Below are 25,298 nucleotides of genomic sequence, written 5' to 3' on the forward strand. Positions count from 1 at the left end.
TTTTCAGCAGTGTTTATTGCATTAAACACCAGATTAACAAGTTTCTGACTTTGATAAAGTGAATACTTTAGTACGAAATCTAATCAAAAAAATTGAAAGTTATTTACTTTACTTCAACTACCATTTTTAAATTTTATTATTTTTAAAAGCAGATAATATTTGAACGGTTACACTTTCAAGTAAGTTCGTCTCTTTGAACTTTGGAATTATCGAAGGAAACAAGAACATCTATCATTAAAATATTTTAACAAATTAGATGGTAATTACAACATTTTAATAAGATTTTTCAGTAAAACACCGTTTGATTTATTTTAGATTTTTACCTCTTCGAGGGTACTATGTAAACTAGGAGGGGTTATTCAATCACCGTGTCTGTGTGTGTGTGTGTGTGTCCTGCGAACGCGTTCGCAGTTTCGGGGCAAAGCGTAATGCGTAATCACTGCGTACGCAGTTTCTTTGATTCTAAATTGTGGCAAAACTGCCGTGAAGGTGAGCGTTAACTGATAATATTTGCGTTTGGGGTTTTTTGGTGTTTTGTTCGTCAACGCTCACTGTCACGACAGTTGTGACTTGGTAGTCTTTTTCGAGTTGTTGCGATTGTAATGTGGATGTGTATTGTGCACTTGTGACGTGTTGTGTTTTCTGAGGTTTCTGTTGTTTGTGTTACGTTTGCCATCTAATCTCCAACGTCTATGTATTGAATTTTCGGACGGACCGTATGCTGAGGGTTACGATAAACGTCTCAACGTCCATAAGGCAGGGTGTCCACCAAATGTTCACGGTATACGTCCTGTTATCAATTTGCAATCGCAACGGAATTGTTTTGAACCCGGACCCTTCTGCGTGGCAGATGAGTGCTCTACCAATGAGCCAACGACGCTTGTTTATATTCTTCATTTTTTTTATTTTAGATATTTATTAATTGTGAAATGTGTTAAATTATTTATTTTACGTTTAAGTAGGAATCGAACCCGGGTCACTTGTTTAGCACCCGGATGCCTTACCGATGAGCCATTGGCATCACTATGGGTATAGTACGGAAGAGTACAATACTTCGGTAGATATCTTTTATTGAAATTGGTTTTTGGGAGGGGTTATACAATCATTGAAGCGGTTGTGTCTGTCCGTCTGTCTGTCTGTGGGTCTGTTTGGGCTGCGAACATCTCTAAATTTTAAATACTAGTTAAAGCGAGATAAAAATTAATGTTATATTTGTTTGGGTGGGAAAACTATAAACACCTTACGTAGATGTTTATTTTGTTTTTGTTTCTGTTACTTTAATGTTGAGCTTTGCCTACGTATATTATTTTGCTACTAGGTCGCCTGCTCTATTTACGTCGATAGTGAAGAATTGTCAACGATTTAGTATTTTCTTCTTTTCACCCTTGCAAACAGAATTAACAATTTGGACCAAATAAATTTTCGATGTAGTAGCAACGGGATTAAAATATCGTTAATTTATCGTTGGGGGTGTTGGTAAAATTTCTGGGTTGTTTGCTTATCTTTTTATAAAAAAAAGAATTATCGCCGATTTAACAGTTTTGGTTTAGCATAGTGAGGTGACCAAAACCCCTCCGAGGCTGCGAGTTTTATTTTCACCTCAGTGTGCGACGTGTAAGAATCGAGTCAAGAATGCAATCATTAACTATGCACTTGAGTTAAAGTGGAATAGCAATTATTAATTACTCTTTGTATTGGTACGTGACGGGTAAAAATCGAAGCACGAATGCAATCGTTTATTATGCACCTGGATAGTATTATTAACTTTAACAGCTTGATAATAAATCTGAAATTATAATTGTCACTTTGAAGAAAAACGCTTGTTATTCTTTCCACTACTTCAAAATTATTTTATTTTTAATATTTATCGCTATTTTGTTCAATATGTATGTATAGGTCCTACTTATACATAGTATTTACAGGGTGATACGGAATGCATCTTACCCGAGTTATTAGACAACGCGTCATTAGCAACGAGATGGCGAATGTGTTCTTTGCACGAAGGAGCTTCACCGCATTTTAGCAAGCAAGTAAGGAACCAATTTCAGGTGGATTGGTCGATTGAATCCAGTTTCGCGGCGCTCGTATTCAAATTATCCGAAAAATTTCTTTGTCGACAAATGAAGGACTCCATGTACAAATCTCAAATCTGCGACATTGACAACATACGCCAAAGAATAATTGACGGCTGTGACACTATTCGTAACCAGACTTGGGCAAAACTCTGAGTCAAATTACGACAGTAAATTTAACACTTTATGCTTTTAACTCAACTCATCGCAAAAACGCTCCGCTCTTAAGAGTACATTTTTCACTTTTTCCAAGATTTTCCTCCCTTGTTGAGAAAGATCTTACTGAAAATGTAACTCGCCGAATGAGATCTTTCAAAAGAGCACATTTCGTCAAGGTCACCGTTTTTACTCTTTTCGATGGCGGTAAATTCGAATAGGATCCAAGCAGATACAGAACTTCACGTTTAAACTTGTTTTTTGACCCACGTTCAACAGACATTTTCAATTAAGTATTAAACAAAGAATACGCCCTATAAGTTATGACAGTTTCCCGTAACACCCTGAAGAGATATGTTGCAAATGCTAAATTATCTATTGAACAAGAACCTGCTGGCCTACTCCAAATGTTTGTTACTTCAACGTCATAAGACTGGCATTAATTTTGAAATGAAATGAAATGAAAGTTTATAGTGTATCAAAACAACCCTAGTTACAAAGGTCAGATAAATGATACACGTGGTGTACTTAACTACCAAATTAAAATCTAATTACATATTTATGGTCTTCATAAGTACAGAATATTAATAACATATTTACAAATAATTAATTAGTACATTCCTAGTTTCTTTATGTCAGATATTTAACAATTGTACATGTCAATGTTTTTATAGTGTTTATTAGCAGTAGTTTGTATACGATTAATTCGGTTAAGTTAACTCGCAGTGGTTTGGTACATTTTAGGGTTTCTAGTTTTGTAGGAACTAGTGCTTCCAACTGACTCCCAAATATCATTTGCGATATCTGATATGTGGGGAAAGAACAGATCAGATCGATATCTGATTATCTGATTTAAAAAAAATAAAATAATAAAACAAGGTAGAAATATTAGGATGAAGTGCTAAAAAAATTTCATCCAAATTATAAAATTATTATTTTAGTTTGGTTTCCATGCGAATTAATGATCAAATTATAAGCCAGATAACTGTTCAGAAAACAGTTAACTGGGAAATTAAACCTGAATGACCAGATCAGTTGCTCGTTGGAAGCACTAATCGAAACCGATATATTGATTTAGATAAGATATTTTTCATGGCCTACAGTTATTTAATAATTTATACAGAAAAATATGCTCGGTTTTTGGCGAATAACATCCAATGTGTTCATGCTGATTTCCTTTATTGATTTTGAGTATTTATATATATATGCTCTTTTAGAAAAAATTTACGTAAATATTCAATAAACGTTTTTGGTATATTTCCAATTTTTTTGTAGCAAATAAGAACTGAAGCCTCTCCAGGTAAGTGAACCCTACATAGCCTTCAAACGAATTAAACGGTTCTATAGAAGAATTTTAGGCTTTTTACCTCTTAAAGTCCCATAGAAGGGGTTATACACCGTGTCTGTCTGTGTGTCTGTCCTGCGAACTTGTTCGTATTTTCCGTGCAAAGGTTAATCATTGCGTACGCGGTTTCTAGAAATCTCTGCCTTCGCAGTTGCTAGGAAATAGGAAACGAAGTCAAAGGGTTGGCAAAGCCTCTGTGCGAGGGTGAGCGTTTACGGATTAATTTGCGGTTAGGTTTGGTTGGTTTTTTTGGTAACGCTCACCGTCGCAACAGTTTTACCTCAGCTTAATTGGATAGTTCGTTATTGTAATGTTTATTTGTAAGGTGTAGATGTTGAGTTTGTGTTGCAACGGTTGTGGGTGTTGAGTTTGTTGTGTTAGTGTTATGACGGTTGTGTTAGTGTTATGACGGTTGTGAGTGTTCAGTTTTTTGTGTTTGTGTCTGTTGTGTTTGTACGGGCGTTTTCTCTTATTGACTTTTGGGACGGACTGAGTGCTGTGTGTTAAAGAAACCTCTCAATGTCCATTGGCAGGGTTTCCACCAATTTATCACGTTATTCATCTTAGTATCGACATGCGATTTATTGGTGCCGGCCGGGAATCGAACCTGGGTCTGCTGCGTGCAAGATATTTACTCTTACCACTGAGCCAACAACGCTTGCTTAGCTACGGTGTTTTTTCTAAAAAACAGCTTTGGCGAATGTCCTTTACGAAGTTATAACGTTAAGTACTATAATTAATTCTACATCATTTTAAATATTTATAAATTATATTAATCTTATATTTATTTAAATATTTATAAATTATATTAATCTTATATTTATTTAAATATTTATAAATTATATTAATCTTATATTTATTTAAATATTTATAAATTATATTAATCTTATATTTATATTATACTTATAATTATATTTAATTAAATATTTAAGTATTTTAATGTAAAATTTGATCGTGTTCAGGAATTGAACTTGGGTTCCATTGTTACCATGCGGTTAGTTCAACGCCGAGCCATTGACTTCCTTAGAGAAAATATTAAAGTAAAGGAACCATTATGATAAGTCGGGTTTTTTTACTAAACGGATGAATACAATATTTGTGGATATTTTCTATTTAACTTTGTTTTGTAATTTTTGTGAACTTGTTAAAGTCTAAATTGTTTACGTATGAAAATTTAAAGGTCAAATCTTGTTTTAGCGCAGTCAGCAGATAAGATGGTTAAAGGGTAGAACACGTTAGTTTTTTGTAATTTATTTTGTTTTTTCAGTCTTTTTGTTTTATCTAATGTGTGTTTAGCGTATTAATTTTCAAGGATAATAATTCATTTAGGCAGAAAATATCGAGTTGGATACATCGTGCTCTTACGTTCGTCTGGTTTTTAACTGGGTCATCATTACTTCGTTATTTGTATTTAACGCTTTCTCGACTGATTAAGATGTTTAATGCAGTTCATCAATTGGGTTCGTTAGTATTTATTTATAAAGAGCCCTTACTATTCCGTCTACGGTCATTTATTGATATACGAGCTGACGTTTAGTCAAGTGGCTTTCTGTGCTTTGTGAATGGTAAGTTTTTCGCTTCTTGTTAATACATTTTTTATTGGTGTGGATATTTGGATATCTACGATTCCTAATGCAGTCATTGATTTCCTGGGTGTGCGAGTCATTATATGTTATTGTAAATTGGACGGCCTTGGGCTTTTTCATGCGGTATGTGCCACAACGTCAACTGGCAGTCTACGAGTCGTCGACTACCAGATGTCGAATATAGCTATTCTACGGTATCTTCATCAAGCGCGAGTGTTGAAATAAAATGAACATTAAAGATGTGGCAACTATTTCGTAAGCGAGAAAAATACAAATATCCTCTGTAGTTATTTCTTTCATTAAAATTTGCTTCGTATTATATTCAACTGATAAAATTGTTCTGTAAATAGGGTTAAATTCAATTGTGCATTGCTTTAGTACGTCTAAATCGCTGTCGTGACTACTTTATTTATAATATTCTGAATAAATTAAAATCGGTTGTTTCGTCTGAATTATTTAAATTATAATTAAAATTTTATACCGGGAGGGATAGAACCTGGATTACGGTTTTAGTAAATAACTCTGAATTGCGGAAATATATTTTTAAGGGTCATCTCGAGAAATTAAGACCACTATGGACAATTCTTCCGAAGAGGTAAATTGTGGCTTGCCAACTTGTTAAAATTAATATTTTTACTAAGTTTTATAGACACCTAAAAACATCCGACAATTATTTACTGTAAGAGAAATATGTCCGTGAAAGAACAACCAGGGGTGGATTAACCTCTTCTTCGGCCCTTAGTTTTTTTACTTTATATCCGTTAGCGAAATAGCCGAAATTTTATATTGGTTAAAATTACTAGCGAAAATACGTTTGTTTTCAATTCAAAAATAATTGCCATTCGAAATTTAGCGAATCTTTATAATAGTTATATTTGATCTTTCGATTCAATTATTAATATTTATTTTCTCAAGTAAGCTTTTTTTACGCTTTTGAAAGCGTTTGATTTTCTAATGGGCCTGGGCTGCATGACGCCCTGAATCCCCCTGATTTTCCTAGTCTCATTACCTTCCAGCTTCCAAAAACTAAAAGTTATTCGGGGGAAAGATGTAAGTCCTTACACTCTAAAAAAAGGTGTATACATGATGTTCGAATGGTCTAAGAAAGGTATTTAATCTATTTTTCACACCCCTTTAAAATTATCTATTAACACCAATATAATTTTTGAACGACAAGTTTTCTTTTTCTTTCAAATGTCCACCATTAAAGGTGTTGAAAACGGGTATATGATAAATACAAAACACCCAAATAATTTATTGAACGAAAGGTGCCCCTTTAAATTCGACTCTCTACCAGTTTGCTGATGACCAAATAATTTGTAAAACAATACCTTATGAACCAGACTGTAAACAACTTTAATTCGATCTTAACAAAGTTTCAATTTTGTGCGCATCGAAAAACCTCCCAATTAATCCGTCCAAATCTGCCATTGTTTCTTTTACTAGAAAAACTGATAATATTAAGTATCAATATAAAATTGATAATAATTTAATTCCTCGAAAATTCTCGATTGAAGACATTGGAGTATTTCTCGATAAAGGGTTTTACTCAGGGATGGATGAGACATTAAACTAGATAAGCAAGAGTAAAGGGGGCAACAGAAAGTTTATACTAAACCAACCCAACCTGATCTTGTACGAGATTGAATACTGATAAGAACTTTAACTCTTTCTGTAATGTTCTCCATTTCCAACCGTTATTCTTTCATAATATCAGTCTTAATTAAAAAAAAGCGAAAACGGCCATTGCAGTAGCGGAGGTGTTCCAATTAAATAACAGACCTTTGACCAAAGCGGTAGAATTGTTAAATAAAACAACAGTTGTATAATTTTAACCCCTTCCGCCAATTAAACTGTTAACAACGTCAAGTCATCAAAAACAAATTCTCTAACTTTTTGTTCTAGCTTTAAAATAAGTTTCCATAATGTAAATTTAGCTACCCAATTATAAGGATGCTACGCTGGAATGCTTCTTGTGTTAAATATTATTTAGTTTTATCTTGTTAAACTTTTGTTTGCGTATTTAGTTAAATTATTAGTATTTTTAGTTGATTTCCTTGAAGTGTTTCACGCGTGTTCTCTACATTTATTAACGTTTAATACAATAAAATATGTTAGGTTATTAAATATCCAGAATTTATGTTTTAAAAAGATAGTTATAACACTTAAACAATTTCGTTTTTGAGGAAACCTATTTCTAAAAACTAATTATTTTTAAATAACAATTGATTTTAGTTCAGAGAAACAAGCATTAATCAAAGAACTTTTTTTATTTTCAGAAAAGCCAGCTCTTGGGGGTTTTCAAGTAAGCAATCACAGGATCGATCACAGTTCGTCTCCAAGTGGTAGCTTGAGCAAGTATCCTGCGTCGACGGGCAGAGTCACTCCGGTAATAACAGAGGGGTGATCGCTCAACAGGAAACATATTGCCTTCGCAATTTCAATGGGTTCTATAATATAAAAAATAAAGTTATTGAATATTTGAACAGTTTAAGCAACCACTTAAAAAACTTTACGTTAAACTTAAAAAAAACTACTCACTCCTACACAATGTGAAGCATTGGCTTAACTACTTCATTAATTCCTAATACGGAATTGTTTTAGAAAGTTGAGAAAATGTCACATTATATTTTGCTTTTAATTTGCCGTTCACAAATATAACTAATGCAATACTAAATGTAAATGGAGGGAGGATTGTATTGGAAGTGTCACTGAAATAAAATATATCGCGTATTATATTTCTATACCATTACCTAAATTATCAATTAATTTAAGGTATATTAAAAATAGGTATTGATTTTTTATTTTATAAAAGTATGGTTAATTATTTTATTCAAAAAACAAATAAATTAATGGACCTATTTTTATAGAATTATGATAATTTTAAGGTTTAAATATAATTGAGGTCAAAAAATTAGCTACGTAATTGAGGGCTTGCATTAAATCCATTAATTATAATTTTACGCAAGTGACCACTGGTCTTAAAGAGTGTTTTTTGTTATCAGTGAATAAATTGTTGAAATAGATTAAATAAAACATTGCCTCTTGTCTATGTAACAAAAACCATAGGTCAATTTATAGGTGCTCATGAATCCGCGTGACATGAGTGAACGTTGTCTCACAAATATGAAAAGGCCTATATTCATAGGCCTAAAAATTTGGATGAAAGAAGCAGGTAGAAATATTATTGAATCAAATTCGTAAACATTGTTGTATATTTTTTTTAAACAAGGCCGTTCAAGGGTTGTAACGATAACTTCAGATTGGTTTGAATGAAATTGTCAATTGATCTTAACGAAAAGCAGCTGAAGCGCATGAGTAGAAATTGAACTAATAGGGAACGATATACTAACCAATAAAGACGGGTATTGGAAGCTCATTCGATTCATGAGGTCTTCGTTTAAGCTTACATTGGGAGCCATTTGCGTATTAATGAAGAAAATTGACCTTGTGTGATCTGTAGTTGGTAAATATAAAGTAAAGAGTCCTTTAAAAGAAGAAGCACGTGAGTTGTCAAATTGAAATTTAAGAAACCCGGTTGGCAAAATGACCGTATATGTGAAAGCTTTAACAGTCGGCTTTCTTAAATAATCGTATAAATTTGACAGTACATGTTACTTTTTCCGTACTTATTTATCTTAAAACCGTGGAACCTAAAGATTGTAATAAATGGTTCTTACCTGATGCTTCGCCAGATCATGAGCCATATATTTGGTTAAGTTAGTAGTGCCGGCTTTTAAGGCAGAGAACACCGAAAGGGATTTCAGTGGAGCCAAAGCGCAGACGCTGGACACGTTGAAAATAGCGCCACCTGTACCACGATCAATCATTGATTGGGCAGCAGCCTATTAAAATAAGCAAATGCACATCTTCAATTAACTATAAGATATCTCTTAAGAATATGCACGGACGTTATTAGAAGATTTCAATTTAATAAAGTGCTAAAAGTTAATATACACTAAGACCAAATTTCAAAACTCACGATGGCGGATTTTCTCGCTTGAGGGCCTTAAAGGAGATTTGTCACCACCCTAAAATTGGTTTAAAACCATTTAAATGGATAGAGGACGAAAATGGTTATCCAAAAAAATTCATGTTAATATTTACAGTATTTGATTTATTATAAGCAACCAAATTTTGTGTTTTATCACTCCGGACTCGAGAATCTCAGAACCGCTTGGTTGAACCTACCTGCCATCTCGTGAACGAAATATTCCCCCCCGGCTTTATCGTTTTTCTATTGGAGCTGCCGTCTGCTACGACATTCTCCTTGGCTTCTTAATATAGTTATATTGGTACATTGTAGTTAATCGTGCTTTTAATATGCCTTACACGCCGCCCTTTCTAAAAAAAATTCCGCTTCATTCTTTTGGCGCTGCACGTAGGTTCAAACACGATTACTGAAATTTTTGAAGACGTGTGATGTAGGTTGCGGAAAAAGTAGCATTTAAAGACACAGAATTCACCGATCTTTTTACTTTTTTTAAATATTTAAAATTCAAGAAATTTATAATAATAATAAATTATTCAGGTGGCCCCGTTAAATTACATAGGAGGCTGGTGGCAAGCCTTTCACGCCGCGCGAGTCAACAGCTCCCTACATTAACTATTACCGTTAACCTTAACATGTTTTTATTTTAATTCATCTTGTAGATTAACATAAAAAACCCAAGAGGAGTTATATCCAATCAATTGACGTATCATGTGTCTTTGTACTTCTAAGATACCGAGATAAATCGTGTGAACACCGCCATCGATGGACACAGTACGTTAAACTAATACAGATCCCTAGCACAATTTTAAGATATTGCAAACATTTCGAGATTCACGCACTCATAGGTCTTCGAAGACAAATACAAGACGTGATCGATTGAATTAACTTCCTACTTAGAAAAAATTAAAAAACTATACAAATAAGCAATAACTTCCAGCATTTAACTAGATACTCAATTAGTTAGGCTAGGGTTTTGCTTTTTAAGGAAAGACTTTTTAACTTTTTCGTTTTTTTTATCATTGTGTTGATTAAGTGTGTAATTCAGCAAAAATCCAAAATGTTAGGTCATTCGAGAAATAGCTCTAAATAATTATAAAAGTTCTAAGAAAAGTGAGCATATAAGGAGCTATGTTTGTCCATCTTCATACCTCAGCAAGCAGTTCGTCCAAAAATTGCTGGTTGTTGCAAACTGCTATGACATGGGCTCCCAGCTTATGCAATAGCCTGGCAGTTTCTTGTCCGATACCTGGCCAAATATAGACGCAGTTGATTCAGATAATTTGAATGAGAAAGATTTTTACTGCAACTATAATGAAGATGATGCTTCGCAGCACTATGGATCTTTCCCGCTTCTATTTTATTAAGTTGCGCGACGCACACTCATCAGCACGTGTTAATTAGTTATTAGACAGAAGCGAGAAAGGCCCCTTGTGTTGTGTAGCGGCTTATTCCTCAATAGAAAAACTTAAAATATTTATATAAAACAAAAGGAAATCTTAATGTATGGAGAAAACTTAAAAACACACATTTACGCCGCTTAAAAGCTAAAACCACGTAACGTTTTGAGAGGCATTTAGAAATATTTTAAAGGTAATCTCTATATGAGTGGGCATAGACAAATCAGTAGTTATTAAATAGGTTGGTATATTTAGGAATATTTCCGATACAAGACTTAGGTTGTCAAAAACATATTTCATGTTACTCTATGTTTGCTTTAAGATCACAAAAAGTGACCGGTGACGGTGGCGTACGCCGGCGTATAAACAAATCTTTATGTAAAATTGAGATTATTTATTTTTAGCAATGAATCCAACACTGAATGGCCCAAGGAAAACTATGACACCAAATTCTGTAAAAAGGTTAAAGATACTATCGCCTATTTCCTATGTTATTACGAAGACGGGACCATGGCTATAGGGGACGACACGCAGAACGCGTCAAGTAGTGTCGACAATTATTCAGGAAGAGACATTTCAGCGCTCTATCCAAAGATGGCTAAGCGAGGCAACAATGCCAAGTCATCTTAATTATTGCTGTACTTAAAAGATGTGGTAGCACCACCCCAAACAGATATTTTGCAATGGTGGAAGGTGACTATATAGCCAGGCTCCCGGGGAATGCAATTTCCACCGTCAGCCATCGTTAGTTTTGGTCTAAATAACGTTTGTTTATATTTTAACACAGTTGCACGAAGTGGACTATATGAGAGTAGCATGCATGGCCCGTGATTACCACGGAAATCCTGGGTCTTCGGTAGCCTCTGAACGACAGATCTCACAAGGAACTAACGTACTGACTCCTGAACGTGGTTCCATTTTTTCGGGAGGAAATTACGGCTATTCTATGTTTAAAAAATTGGTGGAATCGATATAATGTAATTAGGGCAATATATTGAATTTCAACCTATTCACATGTGTAAATTCAGAATACTTTGGATTCAAATAAATATTTAGCAGAATAAACTGGTGATTTAATGATCTTTAATCAGTTTTGCGTATGCACTCTATTGTCGGATATCAAGATCCGAAACCGGTCAGATATCTAATCTCGATCTTATTTCAGAAACAGATTGCTTTTTTTCAGATGTAGGGACCACAGCGCTTTCTTTAAGCTTTTTTCAAGTCAGCTTTTTTGTCTAAATCGCGCTTTTTCATAACAGCAATTCTTTATAATAAAGCATTTCTGAAAATAGTTTTTTTTGTCGAAACAGCGTTTCACAAAACTGCGCTGCTTTCTATAAAATTCAAAATTTCGAATTCATATACAGGGTGCTACGGATAAGAGTACCGAAACTTTCTATAAGCATTCTATGGGTCTATATGAGTAAAAAATGCCTAATAAACACGGGTCCTTAAGTGTTTCGTTTCAGGGATATGGGCTCCCAAAAAACTACCCAAAACAACCGGACACAGCCTTAAATCTGGCAAACAATATTCTTCCTTGAACCAAATTGTTTTCATTAAACTATCAATTTTTTTTATCCATGAGGCGATAAACTTTAATAACAAGTGGCAAAAGTTCATTAATGTCCTTTTAGAAGTAAAATAAGTTTGAAGACAACACTGACAAAGAGAGTACCCGAGGTGTTTATTGTTGATTTTGTTCAAAGTCGGGCCTAATATAGACCTATATGAAATATGAAATTTCCCAAAAGGAGACGTTGCACTACCCATTCGTTTTGCTATAGCAACCGAAATTGTTTTTGATCACTTAAAACAATAAAATCTCCATTTAAAAAAGCATGGGATTTTCTCGGTTTCACAGGGTCCTAGCTACGAAAATTTTTGAAAATCACGAAATGTGTAATTTGGACCACATTAAGGTAAATTTCATCAAGTTTGGGTAAATTGAAACATTTTTAGCGTAAATTTTTAACAAATTATCGGTAAAATAAGGGAAAAATTTTATTTTTGTTGTAAGTGGTCAAAAACATTTTCGGTTGCCATGGCAAATCGAATGGGTAGTGCAACGTCTCCTTTTGGGAAATTTCATATTTCATATAGGTCCACATTACGGCCGACTTTGAACTAAATCGGCAATAAACACCTCGGGTCCTCTCCTTGTGAGTGGAAAAACTGAAGAATTCACAGAAATATTTTACAACCCCCCGTTCTGTATTTATTTTTAATTCAGTACTGCACTGTTTAAATTACTCTATTCAAGAAATATTAACAGTATAAATTACAGGACGTTTTTAGGTATTTAAAATGCAGGGGCTTCATGTAGTATTTAGCGTTGAATAGTAATATATACATACATTTTCAGTATATATTACAATTTGTTTTACAGTATAAATAACAGGATGTTTTTAGGTATTTAAAATATAGGGGCTTCATGTAGTATTTATCGTTGAATTGTACTATTTGTTTATAGTAAATATTAGAGGATTGTTTCAGATATTTGTAATAAAGGACAAACATGTAGTTTCTATGGTTAAAAGTTATATATGTACATATTTGCTCAATACATATTACTATGTATTTATAGAAAAAAATGAAGACGTTTTAAGGTATTTAAAATACAGGTAGTTCCTGTAGTTTTTGTGGTCGAAGTTGAATTGCTACCAAACAGTAATAATCCATAAAAATTCATTATTTGTTGTAAGCCAACTTATATGAAGAAAATATTTTTAGTGACATCTCGTAAAAGCACCAATGGAGTCATATTTTGAATTACCCATCTAATTAAAACAAATTAATGTATATACATTTAAATGCAAATTCATCGCGTTAGTGTTTGTGGTTTGAACTAAGTTTAATACCTGTCTGGATTCCGAGCCAAGGAGTTGCATTACTATGTTGTGCACGTGTTTATGTCTCTTGCTTTGGACTCTAGTTCTGCTGGAGCTTATTCGTATGTGTTTAGCTAATGTGTTGAATATTTTTTTTTTACAATTAAAGTACCTCATTGGTTAAAAATTAATTACGGAAATGTTTAGTGTACATAAAATCATTTTAATAAAGGGTAGTAAGAACAAACGAAATATATAATATTTCCTGGCTATATACACGCAGTTTTTAAATGTAAATTCCGTAAAATTTACAGGCGTGTTAGAAATTTTAATTATTATTTCAGTTGTATACAATACAATGATTCTGGTTGAAAATTTTACTATGCGATATTTGTATAAATTACAGGAATCTCAAGTAAAAGATATTTACGAAACTTTCTGTAAAAATACAGAACATTCCTGGCTACTGTGCGTCCAGGAGTTCCATGTAATTTCTACCAAATATTTTTATCTCAGTGAAAGTCATTTTAATTTAGTGATAAAAATGAGGTAAAACCTTTCCTCCTTTTTCGGCGTGAATCTTTAAATTTTGCTTGAATAGAGAAGGTGAAACTACGAAAGTTCCGTCCATATACCATTTTCTATTACCCTGCAATCTAAATATAAAACCTAAATTAATGCACAACATTAAAATGTAGTAAATATTTCCATAATTATCTTACATAATTACATAATCAATAGTGCCGAATATTATTATATTGCGATAATCACTTTGGTATAAAAGGAACGATGCCACAGATCTCTGATTACAAACATTCTTCTCGTACAGCAATACTTTCCCTTTTATGTGGCAGATTCGGAAAAGTTCCAGTGCCACTTTTGTACGAGGTTTATGAAAAAGAACTGAAATTGGGGAAAATCGCTGCAACGGCGGGCTCCCGAGAAGCATCACGCACTACAAATATTTTAAAAAAGAAAAAAAAAGAAAACCCAAATATTAGAGAATTATTGTAAACAGAAAAACAAAACATACCATAATTAAAGGAAGAAAATATCACACTTACAACGGGCGCGTTTCTTCATTTAAGATTTCAACGCAGTAACTTTTCAATTGTTCCCAGTTACCAAGTGCATGGCATTTCAGTAACTGTAATATAAACTGCGTAACATTATATTTGCAATCAATCTTAACAATCATGCCCCAATATTTCAGAGCTGGTCGTACGGAACTAGTGGCCATTTACTACGCGGAAGGTGCAAGAAATCTACGACGAGTGAGTGAGATCTTTGAGCAACGATATACAGATAGAAGACCATCCAGAACTAAAGTGAGGCGAGCTGTAAATGACATTCACCAGTTAGGTAACGTACAATCTCGATTTCATGGGCCTGGTCAGCGGGATTTGACCGTTGAAAACACCGTTATAGCCTATTTAACCGCATTCCCACGTAGTAGTAGTGCCGCGGCGAGTAAGCATTTGGCTTGCAGTAAAACTCGCATTTGGGAAATTTTACATAGGCATAAGTACCATCCTTACAGAGCAATGCTTCACCACGGTTGACAAGATGGAGACGCTCAACAACGGCTAGATTTTTGCAACTGGCTGCTAAATTCCGTACACGACGACCCACAAAACATGCTATTCTCGTATGAATCCTCGTTTGCAAGAAATGGCCCTTAAAGTCACCAAAATAATTATGTTTGGGAAAACACAAATCCACACTGGGGATATGAACACCGTCACCAATTTCCATTTGGGCGCTTGAATGTTTGGATTGTTCTTGTTGGAAACCGGTAAATTGATCTAGTATTCATACCGCAAAATCTGAATGGCCAGAGCTATTTAGATTTCTTGAGAAAAGAGCTAGAACAACCAGTTGACGAACTGCCGTTGGCGCAACGAGCAAGACTGTGGATTTATTGCATTAAACACCAGATTATTAAGTTTTTGACTTTCATAAAGTTACACTACTCTCCCAATGGAATTCAAAAAAAGTTATTTAAGCTTGCCCAATTTGTCACGCTTTCAAGTCGTATTTTGTCACTGAAAAAGATGTCTATATTTTTCGCGCCAACGCTATTTGTACGTTTTCAGTGACTCTCTAGAATTTTCTTATTGACAATTTTCTTATAGCACCTATCGGTTAAAATTTAAATTTTCAACAAACGTGAAACAATTTTTCGATTTAGATGCAATTTTGTTAGAAAGTGTCCCCCGGCACGTATAATGTACAGTACAAATTTCAACTATCTAGGAAACAGTTTTTGAAAAAAATCACTTTTTCGAACATAAAAACACCCTGTATAAAAATGCTTTTATCAAAGCAGTTGAAATATTGAATTAAGGGGGAGTAATAGAGGTCTATGAAGGCGCAGATATTGAAAATGTTTTAGGTTTAAAGAGTTTTGTTTTAGGAATTTTCAAAAGCGAAATATGTTTCTAAAATAATTTCCGTCGATTTTCCCACCTTTTAAATATTTTCAAACCCTCCCCTTAAATGTGAGCCTTGAAACTTCAACCTTGAAACTTCAACTTGTAAAATGACAGCATTTAACTTCTTTATATACATAGTGAATCACGTGACACTGAAATCACTGTATATATACACATAACAAATACTAAACTATAAAAAAGTTATAAAAAATGAGATTTGCAATAAATTTAACAAGACTGTGTTCAAGTTAACAGAGAAAATTTAAATGTAACTATAGCTTCTATTTTCACGATCAACAGATGGCATTCTCTTCCTATAGAGAGAGCCTGCAAGTGCAAAGAGAGCTTAGTGTGGCTTAGAAAAGATAAGTCATGGTTTTTTTTCCAATAACAATAAATTCTAATTGGTTTTTCTAGAAAGAAATATAGCGTTTAAATGTAACTATTACTACCAGCGCTTACTCGACTGGTGTGGAGCTACAGATTTTCATTAGGCATGCCAAAACTTTATAAAGATCCGTGTTGTTATATGTAATTCTACTATGTATTAATGGGGTTAATTAATTCATGATACTATTTTAAACCAAAAGTTTTAAAAATGCAGACTATGGCAGATATAATTTAGTATATAAATAAAATTCATCAAGATAATTAGCTTACATAGAACGTTGCCAACTCTTTAAACCGTTTAATTTCTTTTATATTCATATAACATTTTAAATTTAACATATAAAAAAGCGAGTACTTATTTGCAAAATAACTCTGCACAAGCTAGTTAAAACAACGTAGCAGACGTCTATCGGATTGAAAATCAACGCCAGAAGCCCAGAAATAAGCTTTTCATTTGAATAATATTGTGCCGTATCAGACTATGTAGCCTACCTCGTATTGTTTTTTTTTCTAGATTTTGATTATACAGCCCTATTAATTTATCCATGTCTAAAATTTAAAAAAATCGGAACTAAACACGCGTATTCCTTTACAATTTTCACATTTTACTATTACGGTTGCAAGGCTCAAATTAAAGGAAAGGGTTTTAAAAAATATAAAAAAAATGGGGAAAATCGATGAAAAATATTTAAGAAATACATTTCGCTTTTGAAAATTCCAAAAACAAAACTCTTTAAAACAAAAATATTTTCAATATCTACGCCTTCATAGTTCTCAACTACTCCCCCTTAATTCAACCTTTTAACTACTTTGATACGAGCATTTCTTATTTATATAATAATAACCCAACTAAGTAACAAGTTAATTAAAATACCCAGGAATCATGAAAAAGTTAATCTAAATACCCAAAGTAAAAAACATTGTATAAGAAGAAATATGCAATAAAAATAATAATAATAACGCAATCAAACATCAAAGGAATTCAAATACTTAGAAATTCCGAAAATGTCAATCCATATACCCACGGTAATGAAAAATGTAATAGAAAATACCAAAAAGCACCTTACCATTAACAATTTTAACATTAACAATTCCCGGCTTATAACGTATACAAAAATCTTAACTGAATAGTGAAGGCTAAACAACAGAGCATATCTGAAAATATAAAACCAACGTAATGAACCACATTAATTACAGGTCGGTCAAGACCGTAATACAACCTCTCCTCGGAGTGGGTTTATTTGGCTTACAACACTATAACCACGCTTTATCAAAACTGTTACAACGGCGATACATTTGTTTTTAGAAAAGAAAAATAAGAAAGCGTGCCGTAAATACAAAAATTGAACCTATTATTGTTACTAAGTAGAAACAGTTGCACAGGCTAAAGGCGTTTTTTCACCGGAACCTCTGATTGTAATAACAGTATTCCGTGTACGTGATTTACTATGGATAATTATATTTAAATATTAAACAAAAAATTCCTTATATGAAATTGTATTTCTCTTAAAATACAAAATTGTTATAACAAAATTTCCTTATCAAAATATTTTTGAGTCAGAATCATGTGAGTAAAATTTTAGATTTAAAATAAAAAACGATTATAGCAAAAATGTTATTTGACTAAATTTTTAAATGGAAGACATTATTATTATTATTAGTATTATTTTTTAAGCCTACCCAAAGGCAAGTAGGCGTTTATTTAAAATGAAATCAATTACATACAAGCAATTCGAAGTATAACAAAATTAAAAAGAAAAAGACCGGTATTTAAAAACAAATTTTCATATATAGTTTTTGTGTTTTAAAATCACAAATCCCTGATTTTAACAATTCGTTAAAATCTGAGTTCTCATATTTTTTGGAGAAACCGTATTCGGATAAACAAATTACAAAAATTTTCTTATTAAAATAAGAGTACAACATTATGCTAGGATTTACTACTTTTAAGTTCATACGTATGTGGTAAGAATAGTAAATTGCGAGTTTTACTATACTAAAGATTATATTTAATATTGAAATTTTTTTCACTAAAATACAACCAGTAAAAATCTTTCTCCGAGTTAAATTCAGGTTCGAAATGTTTTATAAAAACTACAATCGCATTTAAAAAATTATTAGTAATCACACAATCAAAAAATATGTGTTTTAAAGTTCCACGGGAGTTTTCACAAAAGGGGCAGATGGCACTGAGGTTATACAACATTTGAGCTAAGATAGGTGTTGTTATGTTTTGGGTTACAATTCTCCATAGAATATTATTTTCCTTTGGTAAAAAACTGTGATACCATACAGGGTTTATATTGTAACTAATATTTTTAATATTTGGTTGGTATTTTAGAATTTTATTCATTAAGTTTTCAGATATTTTGGAGATAAATAATTTTTAAAAACCTGTTTACTAATTTTTTCTAGAGGAATAATTTTTTCGTTTAAACATAATAACAAATTTGTTTCATTTGGTTTGTTGACTATCAGGCCCGAATTTGCCAGTTCTTGTAATATAAAAACTTCACTCCATTTTTTAAACATTATTAAGTATTGATTAGTTAAAGTTCTTTCTGTACATGCTCTTAACCCTTTGTTTAAAAAAGGATTTTTAAAATTTAAACTGTCTCTATTGAAAATGTCCTTTAAGAATCTAAAACCAGGGGTTTTCCACTTAGGGTGGTAAAATTCAATTTCAAGAAAAGGGTTATATAGAATAGTGAGTTTTAAAAAATTATCTAGATCTGTAGGCTTCTTTAACCGGATTGGAACTGTCTTCCAGAAATCGAAGAGGTCTCGGTAATATTTAGGAAGAAATTCGTATTTAAGTTCAATTTTTGGAAAGGCAAAAACTTTCAGACCTAGGCTATATACGTTTGAATTTTGTAAGTAAAAACTGACGAAGGAGCCCTCTATTGGGTGACAAAGACCCAGATTTAATCTTTGAAATTTGATTAAAACGAAGTTTTTCCATCTGGTGGATAATTCTTGGAGGCCGAAACCCCCAAGTGTTGTTTTCTGTTTGACGTCATCTTGATTAATCCAGTGTTTATCATTGCACCAAACGACATTTATGCATTTTTTAAAAAGAGTGGTTGATAAATTATGATATAAAAATAACGCTGGAAGGACATAATATAGTTTACTGAGAAAAATATTGCATAGTTGTGCTCTTGCTTTATATGAAGTATTTTCTGATATCGTTAATATTTTATTTAATTTCTCGACTGTCTCTTCAGCTATCTGGTCAGCGTGACGTTTCAAAATGTTTTCTTCGGTTGTAAAGGTGACACCCAAGATTTTTATCTCATCACTACTCCAGTTGATATTAATTGGCTTATCTGTTCTGCCCCTCCATGAGCCGAGCCATAAACCAAAACTTTTACCTGTGTTTAATTTCGCGTTACTGACATTACTGTACGCTAAGCACTCTCGCTCGAGCAGCGCAAAACCCTCATTCGATAAAATAAAAACGTTAATGTCATCCATATAGGACAAGTTCGTGAGTGGAGAAGTGAAAAAAGGCAAATGTATTGATACTTATTATTATTATTATTATTATTTTTATTATTTTTATTATTATTATTTTTATTATTATTATTACAAGACCTTTAAAATTTCATACGTAAAAAATGTAGACTTTAAAAACTATTAATATCCTCTTCCGCTTCAGCTGAGCTTATAAATTTTAATGAAGCGTAACATGTATCGGTGGTTCTGTGGTAGAACACTAGCCTGTCATGCAGGACGGCTTGGGTTCGAAACCAGTGCCGTATTTCCGCCTACTCCAACCTAGGCCATGGCCTACGGGCTCATTCTTGGAAGGGACCCTCCAGTGACCGTAATTACTGTATTCGAAGGCATTAATCTATAATATCAATCTAATTTATATTGGAGAAATTCCAAGGTAGAAGATCTGGTTTTAAAATTACAAACATTTCTGCCCGGCAGTTTACGGACGCAGCCTTAAATAGCGATGTTGCATAATTATCGCATATTTAGTCGACGAATTTTAAGAGCTTTTATTTAGTAATATAACCGTAGAGCTCAGACTTTTACGCTGAATCAAGGAAATTCAGGCACAGCCTAGTTCCAGGAATAAGGGTAAATGCAACCCGTGAAAAGGGGGCCCATACTCCTTATCTGCCTATGGGCCCAGAATCTCTTAGTCCGACCCTGTTCGAAACCCGCCCGATGCGATTGCAAAATGATACTATGACGTATACAGTGAACATTTGGTGGACACCCTGCCAGCACTCGGTCCGTCGCAAAAGTCGTAGATTCTTCATGTCCAATCGCAATTCTCAAAAGAAAATTATAATACACCCAATGACAAAAAGAGGGTGCCTGTGGAAATCTTTTCCCTGATTCTAAGAAACTTCGTACTCAGCGATTACGCTTTGCTCCGAAAATTGGAAAGCGATCGCAGCCCAGACAGAAAGACAGACATACACACACACACACTGACAGACACGGTGATTGTATAACCCATCCTAGTGCACTTTGTCCCCTCGGAGAGGTAAAAATACTGGATTTCTAAAAGGATTTTCGGATTGGCAAAATATGGGGAAACAATTCCTATAGAGGGTGGTTTCAAACTGGAGAATTTTGTTGCACATATTTATGAAGGGGCTAGTGTAATGAGTGAACACGTAGAAGGAGTAAGTGTGAAAGTAGAAGAAGCAGAAGGTGGCCATTGCCCGTACATTCATTGGTACGCCAATTTAGTTTTAGTTGACTATTGTTCCAAAATATCGACCGTTAGGGAACTACTTGGTTTGGTTCAAGCCTTTTACAACTTTCAAATCAATTCGGTAAATAGAAGTGAATATTTTGAAAACTCCGAAGAAGCTCTAGGCTACGATATACTTAAATTCCACAAAGCTGCGACACTCGATAGTGGAGCAAAAAAAAGTAAATTAACTATTTTAGAAATAGACTCGATTCCGTAGTTTTAACTTTAAAAAATCTGACTAAAAACCCGACTAGGCTGCCCAGTGATAGACCAGATGAGGTTCTTCTATTTCGAATAAATATAATTTTTTCTCTGAAATGAAATACGACTATTAGAAAACTCTGGTCTATAAGATTTCAGATTTCAGATTTCCGATTTATGATAAAACCTGTACATAAATATAACCCCTTTGTAACGGGGCGGCGTCACCATATAAGGGAGCACTGTTAAAGGTACAAGCAAAAGTATACAAAATGAAAGGATAATAACTAAAGAGCGTTTAGTTTGAATGGAATAAGAGGAAGGTATATGTAGTGTTTTACTACAGCAGAGCTACTTCCCGGATTAAAGAGGGTATCTGAAGAATTACAGATTAGCCAGCCGCCATTCTTCTTTTAGTTTGTTCCACGTAACGAGGATATGTTAAATCATTCCCTAGTCAGTTCCTATACGATCAGTAAAACCTAGCGCATCTTCCATAGTTATAGTCGAGTAAACCAGTCGCCACTCCAGGAAATCAGGGTCATTTTCGATTTTCGGACAATGAGACTAGACATGCTCAAGGTATTCAAAACGACAACTTCGGAGTTTACAATTCGGCGACAAACAAGTGAGGTGCTGTTGCCTCTCTCTCGTCAGTAGAGACCCAGTGCGTGCATCGAATAAAAGACAGCAGCTCCAGAAGCCACCGTAAAACGGTTCGGGATGGGGTTTTCCTTTTGCGCTATAGTGAAGTAAACTAGACTTCTTTAGAACTTCAGTACGCCAGTGTAACTTAGCAGCCTCTTGAATTTCCCGAGTAACTATACTGTCCCATTGATGCTGAGTAGTGGCATATCAGTAAGTTGTTCCCCTACAATATTAACGATCTAGTTGCGCAATGCGTTTAAATGGGCGAGTTTCTAGTACCTGTTCTTGACGTAGAAAACGGAAAAGAATACCTGGGAGCATTGTCGTAGGTATGAGAAGGAGACGACCGATAAATTTTAATTAAATACAAGCTTCCCTTAACTCCATATCGCTCCATCCCATTTCGCTCTTGATGGAAGCATTCGCTGGAAAAGGACCCGCAGAGAGTGCACTACGTCCCACTTCTCTCTGTGCTTACTCAAAAGCTAATAGCGAAGCCCGGGAGAATACGAGGACATCATTAGCATTTGTGATGGTTGGGACAGCGACCGTCTCCATCAGAGTTATTGAGACACTGTACCTATAAAACCGCGTGAGCCATGTTCTTTACCGCCCAACAGAGTTGAGTTGTCTTTGTCACTAGATCATGTTCGTGTCCCTCAGTATAGTTTTCTTTTGCTGAGAATAGGACTCCAAGATATCTATAGTCGTGAAAAATGACTATGATTTCGTCTTGAAATTTCAACAATGGGGGAATAGCCTCGGTAGTACAAAATACCATGACTTTAGATTTTGAAAGGCTAAATTTCAACCCTTAAGTGGATGCAAATACTGAGCAATTGTCCAAAAGAAGCTGGAGCCCCACCGGGGAATTTGTTAGCAATAATACGTCATCAGCAAACAGAAGGCGCGGGATATATAGTGTTTCCGCAACTGCAGTTTGGATGGTTCTTGCCTTGTAAGTGTGAGCCCCTTTTCCTGTCTCTGACAAGGTTATAGCGAAATTGAATATATAATAAATAAAACTGGGGACTGTGGACATCCTTGACGCAGACCAATATGGGAAGTTAGTGGACCTGTTGTAACTCCTTGAGAAGTATAAATGAATGAGGTTTCGACATAGAGTTTCTGAATCTGGTTGTCTACATCAGAAGGGAATCCAAAATAGTTGAGAGTCTCCCATAGTTTATCATGGTAAACGCGGTCACAGTCCTTATGTAGATTCAAGAAAGCTGTGTAGAGTGGGATATCTCGCATTTTGTTTAAATCAATAAGCTGAGTTCGAATGAAAATGTTGTCCGAGATCCTACGTCTCCTGCGAAATCCATACTGGGCTTCGTGAAGCAGACCATTTGACTCCAGGTACTCGCTTATTCGCTCTTTCCACATACTAGCATATAATTTATACAACGTCGAAGCTATAGCGATACCCAGGCAGCAAGGGCAACGTTTCAGATTGGTAGATTTTTAATGTTTAAGTAGAATAAACGTTTAAGGTTTTATATTAACTACCAAACTACGTTGATATTTATAGGGAGCAAACTACCAAATCCATATCACTTAAGTTTTTTAAAAATACCTACGTAGAAAAAACGTTTAAAATAATTTAGTTAAAGGTATAGGGAATTTATTTGTGTGAATTCTGATTCCAGAGTGGGTCTTTGCGATTAAATGTTTGAAATGACCTCCCCCAGCCTCTTTTTAGGTTTTCTAGGTGGAAATGTAATTCCACCAATAATTCTGAGGTTCAGTCGAGTGTGAATTCTGATTCCAGAGTGGGTCTTTGCGATTAAATGTTTGAAATGACCTCCCCCAGCCACTTTTTAGGTTTTCTAGGTGTAAATGTAATTCCACCAATAATTCTAAGGTTCAGTCGAGTGGAAATTCTGATTCCAGAGTGATGTCGTTGCCACTTTTAATGTTTTTTAGTAGAAATAGATGATTTATTATTTAACTCTGGCAAAATCATTTCAGTATATTTACAATTCTTTTGTCAAAATCAAAATTTTAAATAGAAATGAGATCTCTTATTAGTTTTGTGCACATTTATGCTAAATATTACCACTTGATCCAGTATAGGAAATTTGAGTTAATTTGTTTTGGCAGCCACCCTATATAAATTTTTAGGAAATTTTAAACATTTTTTTATTTGCAACCACAATTTAATCATAAATTAAACCAACTTGGGTAATACTTCAAAGCTTAACATTCTTGATAACAAGCTTTTTTAATTTTTGAGTAAAATATTTGGGATCTTAAATCAAAATTCAATATATTGAAGTCATCACTTTGAAGTTAAGCTTTAGTTTTCCTAGAGTGAAAGTTGTATTGAAATTTTAATTGAAATAGTTTTTAAAGATATAGTGGCAGAATGGAAAATTTTGAAGTATCAGAGCGTCAGAAAAGGCGACGTGTTTCTACGACAGTGAACTCGCAAATGCTAGATATATTTGCTGCACAGATTGAACAAAATGTAGACAATACAGAAAATGTTTTAACGAAAGCACCATTAGTTGAACCAAATACAGTAGATCAAAATTTTCCCTTGGAACCATTCGGTAGCCCAGTAAATCCAGAATTACCTTCAGGTTTTAGAAATTCCAGTAGCTCTTCGGAGGATAGTATAGAAGCTGGAGACCAGGAACTAGTCAATGACCTTTTTCCAGTTTAAGATGAAAATTTGGAAAACCAAAATCACCCTCAATCCTTGAGGAATGATTTGCAGAAATGGGCTCTCGAACATAAAATCAGTCACGAAGGCTTAAATGACTTGCTCAGTATTCTTAAACCTCATCACCCTAATCTTCCGCTTAATTCAAGAACATTATTAAAACATAACCCCTTATCCGCATTAACTGTAGATGTTTTAAATAATGGGGAGTATCACCATTTGGGAGTAAGAAATGAGCTTATTACAAAAATTGAATCTGGCTTGATTAATCCGGAGTCAGATCAAATAACAATCTCGATTCATATTGATGGGTTACCCATTTATAAAAGTGTCAGAGGAGAGTTTTGGCCCATTCTTGACCGTACTACTGATACAGTTGACTCTACACCCTTTCCAGTTGGAATATTTTATGGTCCTGGAAAACCTGATCCACTCAAGAAATTTCTTTGTAAATTTATTGAAGAAATTCTCGATATACTAATTAATGGGATTTATGTTCAAGATAAGATTTTCACTGTGAAAGTCGAAGCCATTATATGTGATGCTCCTGCACGAGCATATTTAAAATGTATAAAGTACCACAGCGGATACTGGGGGTGTGATTTTTGTGAAACAAAAGGTCAATACTTAGATAAAGTTATTTTCGATGAATTTGATGCTCCCCTTAGAACTGATCTGAGCTTTCGTAATAAAACTCAAATGGAACATCACACGCCTCAACAAGATTCGCCATTTTTGGAATTACCAATCGATATGATTTATAACTTTCCCCTTGACTATATGCACCTTGTGTGCATTGGTTGAGTTAAGCGGATAATCAAGAGTTTATCACAAGCCAAATCTAAA

At 34.0% G+C, this 25,298-nt stretch overlaps 1 protein-coding gene across 1 annotated transcript in view; it reads left to right on the forward strand.

Moving 5' to 3' along the window:
• Positions 1-25,298, forward strand: part of LOC149949493 (L-xylulose reductase-like) — a 156,025-nt gene that overhangs the window by 104,810 nt on the left and 25,917 nt on the right. The window lies entirely within an intron of this gene.

Source organism: Leiobunum rupestre, chromosome 3, assembly GCF_980474605.1.
Source record: "Leiobunum rupestre chromosome 3, qqLeiRupe1.1.hap1, whole genome shotgun sequence".
Lineage (NCBI taxonomy): Eukaryota > Metazoa > Arthropoda > Arachnida > Opiliones > Sclerosomatidae > Leiobunum > Leiobunum rupestre.